The sequence below is a fragment of the Melopsittacus undulatus genome, chromosome 10 (genome assembly GCF_012275295.1).
Source record: "Melopsittacus undulatus isolate bMelUnd1 chromosome 10, bMelUnd1.mat.Z, whole genome shotgun sequence".
NCBI lineage: Eukaryota > Metazoa > Chordata > Aves > Psittaciformes > Psittaculidae > Melopsittacus > Melopsittacus undulatus.
In genome coordinates, this window is record NC_047536.1 from 28605904 (window position 1) to 28624206 (window position 18303).

Below are 18303 nucleotides of genomic sequence, written 5' to 3' on the forward strand. Positions count from 1 at the left end.
GTGACTGTAACATTATTACAAAGTATTATTAATAAATGAATTGACTTTGGTTTTATTAGCTAGGGAAATAAACCCAGGCCCATGTTGTTTGAGTGATACTCGAATCAGGACAGACAACATTAGGAACACAACTGGTATAAAAACTGCCACACAGTAAATCAAAGGACAAGAAAAGTACATGGCTATTAACATTCTACTGTAACATTCCTCACAACCTCTCTGCAGCGTGGGGAACTGCAAGCCAACATTTTTCAACTGTCCTAAAGAATGTGAAATGTAAATGTTTAGAAGACTGTTTTTCTTGCCAAGCTGAGAGCCATCATAAACAGCAGCTTCTAATAGAAACATTTTAAGAAGATGCACTCCTTGCTGCCAGCTTTTGAGAGCAACACCATTTAAATTAGATCGGAGTTTCCTTGAATTCTTGACACTCCATTGCTGCCTCTTATTTGCCAAGAATTGTTGGATTGATGTTATGTTTGAATTTAAAGTATGAACTGCAACTGTGCTAAATATGCTGCTTAAATGTCATGTGGATAAACAAGAAATTACCTGCCTAGGATTCATTTTGAGGACAGGCCTGAAGAAAATCTTGAGGGAGAAGAACCACTGGTTTAATTATGATACTTTATTTCTGTGGCATCACAAATGTATATGGTATTTTCCCTTCAAGTGGAGTTTACAGATTTGTTCAGCTTGTCCATAGCTAATAATATACTAAAAGTGAGCCACGACTTACTCCTTACTGTACCCACTCCGCCTTTCAGCTGAGAGTTCTGTGAATATCATTGATAAAGTAATGCAGTAAAATGCCATTACAGAGCTGTATTTGGCAACACTGAAGTCCTGATGTTATTTCTTCGCTGTAACATCCTCCCCGTATTTATTATCAGATAATCTTAACCAAAATGTTCAAATCTAGGAAGATGCTTTGTGAACTGAACCAGTTTCAACTGACTGTTTCAGTTGTATCACCCTGAAATGCCAAACAGATGAAATTATCCAAGTTTAGCATTTTGTAAGTGAAATGTTTTAGCTTTGGGATTCAGAGTTTCCATTTTAGTTTAGCACTTTATTATATTTTTAGAAACCCTTAAAGCAAAATTAAATATTTGCATCAAAGTGTTTCCTTATGAATCAAAACATCTTTTTTTTGTCACTGCTGCTAGTGAATCAAGTTTAGTGTATTTTTAGAAGGAAAAGCCATCTCTGATCACAACCGAAAGCATCTCCTTATATAATCCATGTCCATATTCCTCAAACTCCTTCATTTTGTGCCATGACAGCAGATGGGTTAGACATGACATGGTTATAAGTGGATCCTGGTTATGCATCTTTGCAGTTTTTATTTTGATAAAGACTTTTAAATAACTTTGGGAAAATCTTGGATAAACTTTCCAGGGTCTATACATAGCCTGCCACTTGTTTGGAACCACGGTGTTAATTTCAAAGAGGGTTTTGAAAGGCAAAGAGGGCAGCTGTAGGTACCAACCCCAGGGAAGTAGATACTTAAAGAAGGACCACAAATTTAGTACTGTTTTGAAATCCACAGTACTGAAATAGCAGTGCTACATAGTGAAATCATGAGATTTCATTTTCAAGAACACTAATAGGTTTTTGGTTCACTCTTCCTTTTTTGCACTTGTGCTTTGGGATGATCACATGCTGCATTTACAGACTACTTCTGCAAGTGTGGCAGTGAGGACTGTCCAGATGCCTGTTCTCCTCCATAAGCCCCATCAGAGAACAGCTGACTGTGAGGCTTATGCTGACAAGCAACAAGAAAACATGTTGTCACTATAAGCAGGAGATGTCTTGAATGGAATCAGAAGACAGTGTTTGAATCAATTGCTTCTTTTTACATTTAGGTTGCTACAGAGACAAGTACAATCTTTAGATGGAGTTAGCAACTGTTACCTGCATCAAAGAAAGAGATCAAGAATGAGCATGAGTTGGAGAAGACCAGTGAAGCCTCCCAGCATGGAAGGATGTGAAAAAGACCCAACAGCAGAGAGTAAGAGGATGTGAGCTGTGCTGTGCTCACAATGAAATCATTGGGAATTTTGCCATGAAAGCAGAACTGAGTTGTTCTTTCAGGTATGAAAAGTACTGCAAATTACAAATACAGAACTCACATTAAGAAGTTAAGACAGGAAGCTGTTTTCTTCCTAGGTTGAGCCAAGAAGCTGTGAAAGCTGGGTCCTTAAACTTGTGTATTCTAGCCAAGCCTTGGCAGAAGTCTTGCTTTCAGCATCCCTTGAGGGTGTTTTTACTTCCTATTAATATATATTGTAGTTCTTCCACTGCTTCCTTGAGTTCTAGTGGCCTTCCTTCTCTTTTCCACCTGATCAAGAACCTGCATTATAATCTAAAGTACACTGGAGCAAACAGATGTCTTTGCATTGTCTTTTAATAGGCTTCGAATCAGAGCAGAGAGGTTATAGTTCTTAGGTTTATAGTTTGATTTACAGATTAGTTGGGACATTTTGCTACTGTTTTGATTGGAGCTTGGGTAGCCCTAGAAATGACAGAAACAGCAAATACATAAAACAAGGTTCATGCCAATGGGACAATCGTAAGAGTTTATATATGCAGTGCCAATGCACAGAGCATCTTGGTGGCAGAACCAGGAATGAAGGCAAAGAGTCCTAAGTTCCCTCCCTGTGCTTTCACCGTTCCATCATGTGAACTCCCTATAATTACCATAAAATTGTGCAAAGAGTAACATCCAGCAAAGACCAGTTCTGCGCGGCTCCATTGAGCTTGCCAAGGTTGTTGGGGCAGCAAGGGAAGACACACATAATTCATTTTAAGAAGGGATTTTTCCCCCCTTTTTGGCATCTTTGTGGTGGCTTGTGAAACGCTGGGCTGGGAAGGAACAGTACAATGAACAGAAAATGTTCCAAGGAAACCAGCCTTCTCCATGCCATTGCCCAACAAGCACCCAGTATACCAACCACGGAGCTTTGCATAGAAGTGCATGACACACATGGGAGCTATAATTTCTGCTGGCATAACACCTCTCTTCCTTTCTGAATCCACAGAGCAGAGAAAAGGCAGAGAATCAGAGTCTCTCCCTGCCTGGTCAAGGCTCTCCCTCACCTCCAATACAAATGCAGGTACAAAATTATTGAGTCCATATTCTTTTTGCATGATTTATAGCCATAAAATGCAAGCTGCCTTTGAGCACTTGGCTCTTCCCCTCTTGCAAGTTAGGACCAGATGCAAAAGAGGACTTAAGCACCTACAATGCAGTAGGTTCCTCCCTGCTCAGGATAATATTTCTTCCACTACCAGAAACCCTATGTCTAGACATGCCCAGAACTGCTGTGACCTGAGCAGCTTAGTGCAGAGTTCCCACCTAAAACCCACTGAGACCCTGGAAGAAGTTAGAGGAGCATCTCTTTTCTCAGGACAGCCAATTCAGATGGAATATTTTGAACAAGCCTAATACACAGCAGCAGGACCAGTCACCTCACATGATACAGTCATAGCTGCTTGCTTTTAAACTGGACCAGGCGGGAGAGGTGCTCTCTGGCTGGATGGTTTGGTTTGACTGACAAACCTGAGCAGAACAGGAGTCGTCCTTAGCCATTTTGCATAAGGGTCCAGGCCTGCCCCAGTCTTATGGGGATTGTCTAGGAGAATAAGCATTCCCTCTGGGAATGAGATTGTAAACCTGAAAGTTTCCAACACAAAGAAGAAACCAAACCACCGGCCCCTTTCAAGGAAAACATAAATGTGAAGAATTAAAAAAGAAGCAAAAAATAAAAAAAACCTGAAGAAACCACAGTTATTTTGCTGGCTAATATTATGAAAACATGATAGTACTTGCAGCTTCCTGCTTGGACCTGGCTTGCTCCAAAGTTATTTTGTGTGTTAATCATGTGGTTTAGATGATGAAGATTAGGTCTGAGTGAGCTGGTTCAGATAAAAGGAGAAAAGGCAGCAACCAAACCTTCAACCAAAACTCCAACCTAAACTTTTCTAAGCTTCAACTAAAATAAATTTTAAAAAGTATTAACTTTCTTTATTATTCCTTTGTTTGGCAATTAAGATTTTATTTCAAAGTGCTGTTATTCATTAGCTACAGTTACTCGTTCAAGGCTTTGGGAGCGCACAATGCCATAGGAAGAACTGCTGTTATCACTGCAGACAGGTTCACAGAAGTACATTTCCATCTCTTTGCCTGAACTGGGCTGTTTAATGGAACTAACGGTTTTAATCCTTTTTACTGCTTCCAGTATAACTACCACCACAAGTTTCTGCCCAGTTTTGTTTTCTAGGCATTAAAACTATGTTCTTTAGCACTTTGCTACATAATACATTTCAATACCCGTTTTAAATGGTTGTCTCAGCTGATGACATACTTTTGTGCTTGATTTGCACATATTTGGCATGAGGGGTGCAAGAGAAATGCACACTTATTCAATTTATGCCCAAGACAGACAACTCTGCAGATACTGAATTCATGCATAACAAGCCCAATATTCTCTCATGCAGACATTAGGCACTAAAGTACAATTGTTGTAACTACTGTCCTCATCCTCCATTGCTTTTTAGTTATGCAGACTGAGAGCCTGGCACTTCCAGATGTGCTAGACAGCATCTTACACACCCTGTGGACTTGCTGCAAGACCATGGGTTTGATTGCACAGTCATAAGACAGTGGGGAATCAGGCTTTAGGTGTATTGTATATGATGTGGAGAATCAAGTCTCCTGTCTTACCATCCATTCTAATCATTTCTAGCAAGAAAATTAATTCTGTCCCAGACAAAACCAGGACATACACCAATATGCAGGAAAACTGACTGGAAGGAGCCCGTAACTACTACTATGGGGGACAGGTTGCTGCTCAGGGAGATAGCATAACATTGGGCATTTCACAAGACAGCTGGACCCTGATCCTTCCAAAGTACAGGCAAATAAATGAGATGCTCAAATTAGAACTCCTTCACTGTAGCCACTGGTGAGATGCAGGTACCTTCAAAAAGAGGCTGAGTTTCCCAAATGTCAAGGAAACAGGGATTCTAACAGTACAGTAAGATTAATCTAGACTTCACGCCTTAGGGCTGAGTACATGCAAAGGTAAAGTGTCACAGGACACAAGACTGTGGCAAGCACTGTCTGGAGACTGCTGTTGAATCAGTTGATCCCTCTGCACACCTGCAATTACTGATTTTGAGTGGGTACGAAGGAGGGAGCTGCTTTTTGTGACAGCAGCTGTTTGTGCAGCGGTTCAAGCCCATCTTCAGTCAGGTTATATTAAAAACAGAGTGAGTAAGCCAGCTCTAGAGACAGACTTCCATCATTATAAACCAAAGAGGCTTAGATTAACATTTGAACTTTTTGAATGCTTATTCTAATTCAACCACAGAATCTTCTCAGAGTGTCAGCCATCACTCATTAAGACATGCAACCATTTATCTGTGGTTCAGCCGTGTACTGATGCACAGGTTTTGCTTTAGTGGTGCCAAGTGGCTGTGCTGGGGTGAATGCCACTCAGATAAAACCAAGCACTAACTCTACACTTTCATATTAGCTCTCTTCCCCCTTCCATAGTTGGGAATATTACCATGGCCTCAGATTTAGAGTGAAAACAAACAACCCACTTCAAAAATAAACTGCCCTAGGAAGTGCCTTTGAATTTATTGTTTTTAATGCCAAATTAAAAGAACATCACATGTGAATGTAAATCATTCTCCCTGCAGTGAATGCAGAACAAACATCCCAGTGTTTTGCTAATACCTGGAATATAAAACTGTTTATAAACAATGGCAAATCTGACAGGTCTGTTTTATTTCTCTTCCTCCTCCATATCCCTCAGTGTAAATTAATAAATATTAATGAAAAAGAGAAGCAATAACACTTATCTGTAATTTTTTCTCCTTTTATTTTATGATCATGCTTAACTTAAAAGTGTTTTGGGGTTACTTTTAGTTACATATATGATTGTTTGAGCTTTTTATTAGCTGTGATTCATTCTGCATATCAGAATAAAGTGATGCTCGTCTTTCAGTCTGTATCTGTTCCATGATGCTCAGTTATCTGTCTGCCCTTGAGCTATCGGTAGGTATGAATTTGCATGTACACTGTTCTCCTATGACAATAGTATGCCAGGAATGACTGGTCTGGTATTACCTGGTCAGGTGAGGTTCCATTCAAATAATGCACATGCCACCAAAACAATTCAGATCAAAGGTCTGTCTTTCAACAGAATTAAAATGTAAGGACTTCTAAAGCAATTTTAGCAGTTGGCTTTACAAATGAACTTATGTCAGCTGCTCTGTATGATGACTAAATTGCTTATATATCTAATCTTATCTAGCTATCTGTCTGTCTGTTTTTCAGCATTTCAGTACCCATCACCATATTATCTAGGCGCCACCATAAGATTAAGAAGGTCTGCAGTGACATTCTCAACATGATCTGTTCAAAGGTCGTTAGCAGAGCCTTTCATACTGGAAAAGATTGGAGAAGAGTACAGAAGTGAGCCACAGAAGGAGAGAAAAAGGCAAAGGAGGTGGTAAGCTGTCAAAGCCATTTTGGTTGTGCTCATCCTGTGTGGCTTGCTTAACTAGTACTGAAGGATAGGAACCCCATGTTGCCTGCCTTTATTCTGCTACAGGGACTATACTACTTGTTGTACACTACTGTCACCTAAGAAAGTTATCTCACATGGCCTCAAGATTGCTGTCCCTGTGCTTTCTTCAGATGCTGTTTACATGCTTGTTCTTTATTACTTCTGTATATGGCTGCTTCAGAGCAGGATATTTGTCTCAAAAAATCCTAGTAGAGAGCAAGCACTGCAACTCAGGGAGCCACCTTCTCCAAACTAATATATCAGTTAAACTCTTATTTTTAGGTTAGTGTGCAAATCCTACAAACTGTGTTTGAAGAAGCCAAAAAGGGTGTTTTTCAGTGTACACAAAGTTAGACAGGACCCATGGAATCAGGAAAGATGATTTTATCCCACAGGCCCAGTCCTGCTTCTTCTGAAGTTGGTTGCTGTACTGTCTCTGATTGCCATGAGCACATACTGAGGACAACCTTGGGACTGTGCATGGTGAAAGGTGTCACTGGCCATCCTGTGTTCACTGGTGCAATCTGTTGCTACTGTTTCAAGAAGTATATGATAAGTGAAAAATTTGCCAAACTCTTTTTTTTACCACTGCAATTAAGAAGCTTGGTTCCATCCTGAGGAGGCCAATGACAGTATGTTGGCGTGCTGCTCAAACCAACCCCCGGAGGTTTTTTGTACCCCTTTTGGTACAAAAACACTAGGGGATTTACACTAGGGGATAAATAGGTGGTTCCAAAGCAAGAAGGAAAGAGCCAAAGTTGGAAGCTAACCACAATACGTGGGTGTAAACGATTACCAAAGGCTTCCAGTAACTCTGCTATCATCAGAGACTGACTTTATGGGTATGGCCTCAAGAAGTTTCCCTGCACTTAATTAAAGAGGCAGATAAGTATCTAGGTGGAGTGTGCAGATAGGTTCTGAATGAGTTATCCACTAAGGCTGGTTCGCTGCACCTATTGTTAAAGCCAGAGTATAATATCAGATTAATGCATTATATTTGCCTATTATAGCACTATGTCATCATTATATGACATGTTATAATTAAAGCCCTGCATTAGAAACAAAACTATTTGGCTTGGGATAAGTTGCCTTTACGACTTCTGTGGTTATGATTTCCTCCTTTTCTTAACCCCTTAAAACTGCATAATATAGCTATTTGTAACTGTATAAAGAAAGTTTCTAGTTTCAGATTCTAATCTCAGGTAATTCAATGTAAATAAAGTCAAAATCTGGCACATAGTCTTTTCCTGTGTCTGAATATTTGCTAATAGAGGGAAATCTATGTTGTTTGTGTCAAGAGTCACCAAGATGGGCATTAGATTAAAGGACAGGATGCATAACTCACCATCAAGCCCTCTCAGTTATCATTCACTGGCCACATCAGTTCCTGATTTTGTACAATTCCCCATTACTTTTCAGGGAGGAAGCCACTCCGTACTTTCACTCTTTTTCCTTCCTGGAACCACATGAGCTAAAATTGGTTATTAGACTAGTTTCTGGCCCTAGCTCTCGGGAAACCAAGCTCACAAATGCAAATCTGCGAAATGGGTGTGTGATTGCATGCCTCACTTGGAGATACGATTAAGATTACAGTTTGGGTAACTGACTATGCTAATATCTTTAATTAGTGATTTGCATATGCAAGCTTTTAAATTTCAGTAGTTGGTGATTCATGCACTTAAGTGCCAACCTCAGCCTTGCTGTCAGATTTAGACAGATCAAGGATGCCAGCGGTACCCCTTCTCCCACACATCAGATGCACAGAGCGTTACCAACAGTCAGGGTGTAATTTCCCCAGAATACCCAGGCTTTGCCTGTTCGAGGAGCATGTGTTTTATGGCGATGAATCCTCTGCTGTTGTTTGGTAGCAACCTTTATTATTTAATATTTTGCAATACTCTTATATAAATCTAATTGATGTCTTTTATATTAGCAACTGAACTGTGCATTTGTTTGGTTTGGAGATGGTCACCTTAATGAAGGTTAATGATGAAAGGACAGTTGCCAGTAGCTGGGGGTGATATCCCACTGTCAGTCAAGCAGCTGGTGAGAGTTTATTCTGTTGCTGCAACGCTGGTAACTCAGTAATTTGCTTCCTGATTCATGTATGACCTTTCACCTAGACTTGGAGAGAGCTGGATTTGGCCTTCCTAACTTGCTTGTGCAGTTTTAGGGCTTAAGCACACCAGGGGCTATTTTGTTATTTGTTTCACTTAGATGTTGGAAATGTGCTTTCTCTTCATGGGGGCAATTTGTGCCGTGCAGGAAGGCCCCAAGTGTAAGTGCCAGATGTCTCAGACTGTCACTCTGGAGTACATGCAGACTTCTGATGTGTATAGCTGAATGGAGACACGTTTTTAGCATCATAGAATTCCTAAAGTGAAAAGCAGAAATGTAAAAATAACAATATCCAAAAATGGGATTATGTTTTGCCCAGAAAAGTTATTTCTCCAGTTTTTGCCAGTGGTACTATAGCCACTGCTCAAGGGGGAGTTTCCCTCTATGGTTCCTTACACAGATAAGTCACTCAGCTTGATCCCACTGTGACTGCTCCTGTTCACACGGAATAGGTGGCTGCGGAGAGATGACTCAGAGGGAAAAATGGGATATAATGGGCCACACATGGGCATGCCAGAAGAGTGTGTTCTCTCCAGTGCTAATTAATTTTCTGCTATGCAAAACACTTAATAATAGAAAACACTGCTAATTTCTTTTTTCTTTAAACACTTCCACCTCTGAAAAATGCTTTTATGAACTCCATTCAGTCCTTTTCCATGTTGTTTGACAAGTCTCCTAATTATGTCAATGATTTATTACCATGATCTGTTGTTTCTGAACAGTGTGTTACTACACACTTAAAATTGTGATGATGCCCCCCAACATCAGGAATTATATACTGTAAAAAGGAAGCGTATTCAAAAGGGAAATGCTGAGGCCTCAGTGCAGTTCTGTGAAAGCAGAGCTCATTCAAGGAGAGAACAAGGAAGACAGTATCCAGCCTTGAGCATGGTTTCAAATACCTTGAGAAGTATGAGGCATGGTAAAAATATAGCCCCTGCAGAGGATTTCATCATGAGGGACAGGCTTCTGTAGTCACTGGGTGAAAAAAAATTACTTTCTAATAGCATCTGCCTATTTTACATACATAATGAGCCAAACTCCATGTGGTCATATTCCTGCCTGGGAAGCGTTTGGGGTGAGGGACAGTTGTGCTTCCAGTCATTTCTGCCAGAAGACTTTCCCTGCTGAATTCATTTCTATTTTTAGCTTTTAGTATAAACTGTAAATAATTACTAGGTGGTATTGTTAAGGCCTCCTAGCTCATATTTCACATTTCTTTAAACAAATAGTACCTGAGACACCTCCAGAAGTATCTATTGGCAGATAAAGAACTGAAGCAAAGAAAGGTGAGGCAACTTGCCCGAGATCCTGCAACAAGTTTGCAGCAATGGCAGATACAGGACCTTGCTTTCCTTTCTCCAGAATCACTAGGTCATCCCTTCTACCTAATTAATGTGGGACAGAGTCTGCAGCAGAGGCTGAAAAGCGACCATCTGGGCTTAATATTTAGTACACAGCCAGTGCAGCACCCTCCTGCACATGCCAGGTCCCACCAGTTGACTCAGCTGTGTAGTGTGGCCAAAGCCCTCCTGAGGTCTCTAGCTAATGTTTAATCTTAGAGGCTGCAGAAGAGCACAAATTAACTTAGAGAAGTGTTTGTTTGGAGGTCACATTCACCTCCCTTCTCCTCAAGACATGGTGGTAGGTAGAGGAGGGAAGAATATAAAACTGCATTTGTAAAGAAGCTTGTAACAAGTGGGCTTTTCTACCCTGGATTTGTACACAGGAGTGATTAGATTATAAACTCCCATGGATCTTGACAAGCTGTGGATGCAGGAGGTGAGTGAAAGGCAAGGGAAAGGCAGCACACCTCACAGTGGGGCTTTATGCAATATCAAATGAGTTTTACATGGATAAATAATTTTCCCATTTGTCCTTTTCATTTCCTAAAACCCCCTCCTGCATAACTGCCAGAGACAAGCCCTTCTCAGGACAAAGCCTGTTTTGAAGCCAGTGAGGGTCACAAAGGCCTGAAATGCTGATATCAGAAATGCTTATTTTTGACCAGCAGAGACAAAGTGGTTCATAAGAAAGCAATACAGGGCTGCTGAGAGATGGTCCTAACCTTCTCCTTCTGTGAATACAGATGAGGATGAAGCCAGCTTGTGGTTTTCATGGCAGCACAGCATACCCCTATTTTCAGAGGCAGAAACACGTGCTGCAAAGATAACTTTTGTTCGTGGAAGAAAACCAACCCCATCATTTCTGGCCTTTATAGTAATCAGGATAACCCTCAGTGTGTGAAAAATAGAATGGGATCTGCCTCAGCCTGCAGGTATCAAGAAGTGTTAGACCAAAAGGTCCATAGTGCCTCTTCACTACACGGATCTGTTGATCAGATTAGGAAGGTACTAACTTGAGAGCACATGCACTACCTTGATTAGCAGTTTCATAGTCTTGTAAAAGCATCTCATTTTGCTCTCCGAAGTAGGTGGAGCTTTCTTGGCAGGTGAAGCCCAGGAAAGGGTTATCACTATTCTGATTTCCTTTTATTTTTCCCATATATAATGCTACCTTGAAGTGGAACGGGAGAAGAGAGGATGCTGTGGGGGGCTGCAGCCTCCATCCTGCTGCCCTGCTCCCTGATAGACAGTCACGGCTGGAAGGGGATATGCAAACGTGTTAGGAGGAGGTTGTTCCTGAGCTGTTCTGTACTGCAGAATGCTGCCCTGCTCCTGCCTGCTGGGGCTAGGGCAGGTACCCCATAGAGTGCACTGCTGCTCCCTGATACCCCTGTTCCAGGAGTTGTGTTCCAGCAGGATTTTGCCTCTCTTTTACTGTGAAAAGGAACATTTTAGTTTTACCAATCAGAGTAAACTGACTGTAATGCCAGTAAAGCATGCCTAATTGGCAGGGTTTAAAGACTGATCATTTCAATTTATGCCCAGAACAGGTAGGGCAGCAATGAAAGCCTCTCCCACCCAACCCCACCCCTTCTCACCAATGTGCCTCAACCCTGCCCTGAAGGGACCACCTGGAGGGCTGAGAAGGGAGTTCCCTCCCTCTGCGCAATAAAAAGGCACAGTCCTACAGTAAATACCAGGTTAAGCTTATGGCTGCTTAATAGTCAGTGTACCTCTGGTAATAAAGCTCTTGCAGGACTCGTGCAGAAGAGCACCTGCTAGTGAATCAATGCAAAAGCAGGAGTCATTTGCTAGAGTTTTGCCTTTAAGGACTTGGCAGAAAAGCACGAGTGGAATTTTCACTTCATGTTACCATGAAATCAGTGGGAAAATAGTTCATTGTCTGTCTTTTGGAAACGGTTCCCATCACTGACACAGCCTGCAATAGTCTTCCCAGAACTATGTGCTGTTTAGTATCACTTCCTTCTTTTCAGGCCTCTTCAGCACATGGAGATCTGCTGCCTTGTCCTTCATGCAAATCCCTTTCCAATGCGTCAGCCCAGCTCAAGAACTGGATCCCCTGCAATCACACGAGACTGTATCAAAAGAGGTTCAGTTGCATCATTCACACCTATTCTGAGTGTCCTGTCACTCACAAGCCAAAATCCACAGGAGATAATTCTGGAGAAAGGTGCAGTTGACCCATATTTGTTATTGGCAGAGGAAGAACTACCAAGGAGTCATGGTTTTCCCCTGACATCTAAATAAAATGCTGTACAGAAAGAAGAAAGGCAAGGCCCATGCGAACACTGTGTCCCTGTGAGCCTCCAGCAAGCCAGGCTTAAGCAATTGCAGAACTAAAGTAAAAATAACATTTTCCAGTAGCCATTAGTAGCTTTTAGATTGCCTAATGCAGGCATCATTGCTTTTTCTCAGCACCTGCTTTATCAGTTGTCTTCCAGCCCATAGAAGTCCATGGTTCTTGGCAGCAGCTCTTGCTGATGTGGAGTGGGTTATTGCTTAAGAATCCTTTGATCAGCAGCCAGGTACTAACACTGTGCTCTGAAATGGTGGCTTGCCAGACCTGGCCAGCATGCAAACTGGATGGGCTCCTTCAGCACAGTAGGAAGAAATCAGGATTTCTTTGGGCCTTGTTGAGTCCATCTCATTCACCATCTTTCTGGACATCCAGCTTTTCTATCTTGCTTTCCTTCCCAGGATTTCTGCCCATGCTACAGCTGTATCACAGCAGTATAATCCAGAGGCCAATCAGATACAGCTGAAGCTCTAGAAGGATGTGTTTCAGGAGAACATTTGGCACATCCAAAACCTTACAGCTTGTGTTGAGCATTGTTTTGCTTCTGCTCTGGTAAAGCATACACTGAAAGAGGGTATATGAAACATACTGAAAGAGGGAAGATTTAGGTTAGATATTAGGCAGAAGCTCTTCCCTGTGAGGGTGCTGAGGTGCTGGCACAGGGTGCCCAGAGAAGCTGTGGCTGCCCCATCCCTAGCAGTGTTCAAGGCCAGGTTGGACGGGGCTTGGAGCAACCTGCTGCAGTGGAAGGTGTCCCTGCCCGTGGCAGGGTTGGATCTGGATGAGCTTTAAAGTCCCTTCCAATCCAAACCAATCTATGACTCTGTGATGCACTCAAGTACTTTGTTGAATTAGAACCCAGCAGTAGAACACAGTCTGCGCCCCTCTTGTCAGATGTTTTATTGTTGGGGTCAGTTTTTCTCCTGGGAAATACAAAAATGCTGAAGCCACTGTCATCTTTTGTACAGAAGACACAGACAAATCATGCCCTGTGCGTGGCTGGTTCTCTTAAATTTGAAAGCCCACAGAATGTTAGTGCTCAGAATTTGCTGGGGCATGTGCTGTTTAACTGAGTAAGGAAAAATTTTCCCAGAGACAATGTGATCTCAGATCCATGTATATACAGATCCATGTAAATCCATCCATGTAAATACAGATCTATGCATTTATCATTACTCATGCAAGTAATAATAGTTCCACTGAAATCACTACAGCTACATGTATAAAGTGAAGCACATATGTAAGATCAGGATCTAAATATATAACAGGCAAATATACCTGCAGCTATGGTAACTGCACTTAGAACTAGAGATGTGCATGTGTGCACGCAGCCTCTGTACCATTTAGGGGCTAACTGATAATCTAAGACGATAAACTGGTGAAAAAGCCAGGACCAGAAACTGTATCTTTTGTTTAAGAGTTCCATATTTATTCTTTGCACCTTAATTTCTGTCAGTGTTCAGCACTCATTGACTCTTCAGCTGCGTAATTTGCCTTGAAAATGGTTAAGGACCCACCCTGTGCACTCAGTAGCTCAAGTCACACATAAAGAAATTCTGCTTTCTCTTCTTCTCCTTCACATTTGGGGCCTCAACCCACTGTTCTTAATTTTAAGCACAAAAATGTTTTCTGCCACCGTGAGTGGCCATCAAGAACTCAACAGCAAGAAAGCAGCCCTGCTCGGAAGTTGCCTCTGTTCACAGAGCTGGCACGAAAGCTCTGTGTGCTGAGGTTAGGCATAAGTAAGTGGCTATGGTCCAGCTTGCATTCCTTCAAGCAACCCAACTCCTTGATAATAACTCCTTTTGCTGTAATTCTGCTTATCTCATTGTGCCAAGTTATCCCCCAGATTTTACTTCGCGCCTTGTACATTTCAATGTTGCACATGCTTATATATCTTAATAAATTACAACTCCAGGTTCGTTTTCTGGCCTTTTGTGTTTCAGAAAATGAATCTGTGGTTTACTGTTTCAAGTAAGACACCTGGGCTCAGAGAAGTGCGGCAAATCACTGTCAGAGACATCCACCCCCGAGTTATTGTCTCAATGGCAAAGGCTGGGGAAATCAGCAAAACAATGTGTCTGCTAGGGAGCCACCACCGGCTCTCCTTCTGCTTCTCAAACTGGCTCTGGGCACTTTCCCTTGTTCTTGTGATTCCCTTCCTGAATTACTTCAGCCAAGTAATTGTTTCATCATGTTGCACAGAAATATTTTCCCATCGTGTCACCATGACATTCATTTCTAAACCCAAAGCTCCTCCGCTCGCTTGGAGAAAATACAGCGGGGAAACTTGTGTGGATGCGGCTCCCAGGTGAGCTGAGGGAGGAGGGGAATGCACCAGACGAAAGAGTTAGAGGCATTTTTCCATTGTTTGACAGAGGCTGTGATTCCTATTCCTGTAATTTCTAGACAACATCAATGAGCTACTTACCACAGGCTTAATGAACTGCTGTTGCAATATACTAGCAAACCCGAGGTATTTATAGAAAACAAGCTGTTGCATTTGTTTGTGTGGGGATAGGGAGCACAGCATCCCATCGCCTCTATCAAAAACACAGTTCTTTGCCATGAATACAGAGGGGTCTGCATTCAACCAGGTCTGCTGAGCGAGCCAGGACTTCTGAGAGGATTTATTCTGCAAATAGTATGAAATTATGAGACCTAACTTAACCCTCTGATTTAAATAGCCTGAACTCTGAGAGTGCTTTGATAGCTATATAATGTGTGATATGGGAATCCCAGAGGCAAGAGCAAATAGGATGGGGCAGGGTGAAAACTGGATGGAGATCAAAGTCTTCCTTGGCTTTTAATTAACTAGCAAATATTATTGGAATTTATTATTATTTAGTATATGAATACTTTTAATAATAAATATATAAATTTGTGAAAAGTGTAAAACAAATGAGGGTTAAAGTTGGCACTGCTCTGTGAAATCATGGCAACCAGTCCAATTGGAAGGTTTGGAACTAAATGTGTCCCTACTATAAATGCAAACCTGTTTGCTTCAGCAACTAGTAAACCTTTTATCCTCATTTTGAATCCCAGTCCTATTGTTTTTACATCCAGGCAGATGGAACCACCACCATTTCCAGGAGGGGAAGAAAGCCTTTTATTTAGAATCATAGAATAGTTAGGGTTGGAAAGGACCTTAAGATCATCAAGTTCCAACCCCCCTGCCATGGGCAGGGACACCTTCCCAGTAAACCATGTCACCAAGGCTCTGTCCAACCTGGCCTTGAACACCACCAGGGATGGAGCATTCACAACTTCCTTGGGCAACCCATTCCAGTGCCTCACCACCCTTACAGTAAAGAATTTCTTCCTTATAACTAGCCTAAACTTCCCCCGTTCCAGTTTGAACCCATTACCCCTTGTCCTATCACTACAGTCCCTAACTTAAAGCTTTGAACAATTCAGCAGGTGGGGAAGTGATCACAGAAGGCATTTTGCTTTCCAATTGAGTTTCCAATAGATCAAAATGAGCATATGAGAATTACAGCTATCCCAAAGTTAGGAACTCCCAAGGACTACAGCCCCAGGGGTGATGATCCAGATACCACGTGGCTGTTCCCAGGATCATTTCAAGGAGAAACTCTGGGAGTTTCAGGTAGTTTTGCATCAGGCTAACACCACACCATAAATTTCACATGATCCTGATGTTAGTCTGAGGCTGTATCTAATCTTTTGAGGTGTTTACATACTCACAATAGATTGTGCTGTTCATCTGCCCACACTGGGGCAGAACGGCCTCAGTACATATGGAAGCATCGGAAACCTCAGAAAACCTTGGGTTATTATCCAAGTGTAGAGTTTCTACCAAAGTTTAGCTTAATATTGCCAAGATCAAACTCTCAGACCATGTTTTGGTGTTAGGGTCCCAGCAAAGAGTTGAATAGAACTTCATTTGTTTAATGGTTTCACTTCTCTGTTGAGTATCTCTCAAAGGAGATTCCCTCACAAATTCCATATACAGTTTTGGCCACATGGATTTAGTTTTACTATATTGATTGGTTAAAAAAAGGGTTCGGAATGTGAACAGAATTGTTTCTTTGGGAGAAGTTAACGATATTCCAAGTTTTGCTTGGATTTCCTGATTAATGTAGTAGGAACCTTTCAACATATATGCATAGGTTAAAATTTTTCTTCACACTTCACGATCGTATATGAGGTTTGCCCTAAAATTCTGACTGTTAAACATCTGTGCAGACTTAAACATACAAGAGGCTAACACTCAGGAGAGTAATAAAGACTTTTTTTGGAATTAGCAATCAGTAGCAAAAAGTTACAACCACATTTGTCATTACCCCCCATCCACCATAAAGCCATCTTTGTCCCCGACAAACTGAATGCAGAACCCAGGCATTCCAGTTTGGTGCTGCTTTAGACTCACTTTTGTCGGTATGAATGACAGGAAAATCCAAGACAATGCTTAATTGCATCTTAAGTGATATCACTATAAATAACAAAAGCAGATGTGTGATTTGGCCTCATATACATGTTTTTCTCTTTATTAAAGCAGATATTGAGTTGCATGGACTTTTATTCTGGTCACAGCTAATGAAACATTGCTGGAAAACTAGCTAGTATGAGAGTAATTTTATATTTTTATACACATCCACATCAATGACAGTTGTTCTAGCAAGGAAATGGTAAACATTTTGCACAAAGCTTTTTTCAGGCTGTAATTTCAGTATCTGAAGGCTATTGCAGAATAAACCCATACTGTTACCAAATGTGATCAAGCCTCCCTCCCAGTAACCCTTTGGTGCATGTGTGCAATTTGAATGATTTTATGTGACAGAGGAGAAATGATTCGTATAGCAAGAAGTGCAAATATCCCTGCATCTTCCAAGAGTCCCTGATGGAAGGCAGTGGGAAAAGTGTGAAAGGAACAGCACAGCGTCAGAGCTGCACAGGGTTATACATGCTTTGGGCAGAAAAATAGTGAGTAATAAGTTGTATTCATAGACAGAAGAACTGCTAACAAAATTATAATTGTATTTTTAAATAGTGTGCTTTAAAATTATACATATGATTCCTTTTGCAGAACTAAGCACAACTGAATTCAAACACCTAGCAAAACAGAGCTAGGTGCTTTGAAAAGGGGATGTCCATGCCAGGGATTTGATCTTACAGACTTCTTTCTACAGAGGAAGACACACTGTTATTTTAGAAGTAAGGAGAAAGCCCTATATGAATCAATCAATGTAATAAATCATTTGAAGGTTAAAAAATAAAAGCCCAAGAAAAATGCTGTTTATAAAGTTCCATAAAATTCCAAACAGACTGCAGAGTCCTACCACAAGCTGTACAGAGTTGCTTTAGGAAAAGAAGCTCAAGAGACCCTGTCAGAAGGCAACCAAGACATACCAAGTACTGCTTTCAGTCAACAGAATCTTATTTGTAATGGGTAACTATATCAATATTTGGAGCTGAGCCACTGCTTGGACAGGGATTTTCCAATTCCCCTGCTGTGATTAGAAAAGATATTTGGAATCTTGTGTCTGCTTTAGTGCTTGTAGCTTTTTCAGATTCATTTCCAAACTGCTTTTTTTTCCAGACTATTTCTTGTCTAGGAAACATTTTAATCACAGGGGCTTTTCCATATGCTTGTTTATAAAGCAGGGTATTTCAAGACCTCCATGCATTTAATAGTGCTACACAGCTCCTGAAATATAAGTGAGGTGGGTAGTATAAGACTTAAGAATGAAGGATTTGGGAATTTTCTTTCTGACTTTCACAGATGCCTTCTGAGACCAGTGTAAAATTGATGCATTTCTGTCCTTAACTTTCCTGCCTGCAATGGCATCTGTTGGACAAAAGCTCACTGCTGCACAAGTTTCTCCTGAATGAGGAATCTATAATCCTACCTAAAACATACACTGGAATACAGCAGAAATTCAAACATCATTCTTTACATTGCAGCAACACCACCCTG

General features: G+C 41.3%; 1 long non-coding RNA gene across 3 annotated transcripts in view; it reads left to right on the plus strand.

The window, feature by feature from the left end:
- LOC115946134 (uncharacterized) overlaps positions 1-18303 on the plus strand; it is a 162878-nt gene that overhangs the window by 135677 nt on the left and 8898 nt on the right. Inside the window, exons 3-6 of one of the 3 annotated variants that reach the window (XR_004080247.2) lie at positions 1869-2097; positions 3045-3119; positions 6353-6527; positions 12043-12411. This is a non-coding gene — a long non-coding RNA (uncharacterized lncRNA). Of the gene's footprint in view, positions 1-1868; positions 2098-3044; positions 3120-6352; positions 7801-12042; positions 12412-18303 lie in introns of those variants that run through there. The other 2 variants (XR_004080246.2, XR_004080245.2) reach the window with 2 other exon arrangements.